The sequence below is a fragment of the Arachis hypogaea genome, chromosome 16 (assembly GCF_003086295.3).
Source record: "Arachis hypogaea cultivar Tifrunner chromosome 16, arahy.Tifrunner.gnm2.J5K5, whole genome shotgun sequence".
Classification (NCBI taxonomy): Eukaryota; Viridiplantae; Streptophyta; class Magnoliopsida; order Fabales; family Fabaceae; genus Arachis; species Arachis hypogaea.
The window spans coordinates 38,505,779-38,507,210 of record NC_092051.1 but is presented as its reverse complement, the minus strand read 5'-3'; the positions used below and the strand labels follow the sequence as shown (position 1 = coordinate 38,507,210).

The 1,432-nt window shown below is 39.5% G+C and overlaps 1 non-coding gene across 1 annotated transcript; it reads left to right on the top strand.

The window, feature by feature from the left end:
• Positions 1 to 700: 700 nt before the first annotated feature.
• On the top strand, positions 701 to 808 carry LOC112760569 (small nucleolar RNA R71). The gene has a single exon (XR_003181002.1). It is a non-coding gene; the product is annotated as a small nucleolar RNA R71 (small nucleolar RNA).
• Positions 809 to 1,432: the final 624 nt, after the last annotated feature.

The window sequence follows — 1,432 nt, the reverse complement described above, 5'->3', positions numbered from 1 at the left end:
TGGGAGAGTACTAGGAGGAGTTTCAGTGACCTTTTTACTCAGCTGGCCCACTTGTGCCTCAAAATTTCTATTAGAGAACCTTGTTTCATTCATGAAACTTAGAGTGGCCTTAGATAGATCAGAGACTATATTTGCTAAGCTAGATGGACTCTGCTCAGAATTCTCTGTCTGTTGTTGAGTGGATGATGAAAAAGGCTTGCTATTGCTAAACCTGTTTCTTCCACCATTATTAAAGCCTTGTTGAGGCTTTTGTTGATCCTTCCATGAGAAATTTGGATGATTTCTCCATGAGGGATTATAGGTATTTCCATAGGGTTGCCCCATGTAATTCACCTCAGCTATTGCAGGGTTCTCAAGATCATAAGCTTCTTCTTCAGAAGATGCCTCTTGAGTACTGTTGGATGTAGCTTGTAATCCATTCAGACTCTAAGAAATCATATTGACTTGCTGAGTCAATATTTTATTCTGAGCCAATATGGCATTCAGAGTATCAATTTCAAGAACTCCCTTGCGTCCCATTACTCATAGGATTCCTTTCAGAAGTGTACATGAACTGGTTATTTGCAACCATGTCAATGAGTTCCTGAGCTTCTACAGGCATTTTTTTTAGGTGAATGGATCCACCTGCAGAATGGTCCAATGACATCTTTGATAATTCAGACAGACCATCATAGAATATATCCAGGATGGTCCATTCTGAAAGCATGTCAGAAGGACACTTTTTGGTCAGTTGCTTGTATCTCTCCCAAGCTTCATAGAGGGATTCACCTTCTTTCTGTTTGAAGGTTTGAACATCCACTCTAAGCTTGCTAAGCTTTTGAAGAGGAAAGAACTTGGCTAAGAAAGCCGTGACCAGCTTATCCCAAGAGTTCAGGCTATCTTTAGGTTGAGAGTCCAACCATATTCAAGCTCTGTCTCTTACAGCAAACGAGAAAAGCATAAGCCTGTAGACCTCAGGATCAACCCCATTGGTCTTAACAGTATCACAGATTTGCAAGAATTCAGTTAAGAACTGAAAAGGATCTTCTGATGGAAGTCCATAAAACTTGCAATTCTGTTGCATCAGAGAAACTAATTGAGGCTTTAGCTCAAAATTGTTTGCTCCAATGGTAGGGATTGAGATGCTTCTTCCATGTAAATTGGAATTTGGTGCAGTAAAGTCACCAAGCATCTTCCTTGCATCTCCACTATTGTTATTATTTTCGGCCATGTCTCCTTCTTTTTCGAAAATTTCTGTCAGATTTTCTCCAGAAAGTTGTGCTTTAGCTTCCCTTAGCTTCCTCTTCAGTGTCCTTTTAGGTTCAGGATCGGTTTCAACAAGATTGTTCTTATCCTTGTTCCTGCTCATATGAAAAAGAAGATAACAAAAAATATGGAATCCTCTATGTCACAGTATAGAGATTCCTTTATGTGAGTAGAAGAAGAGGAGAAT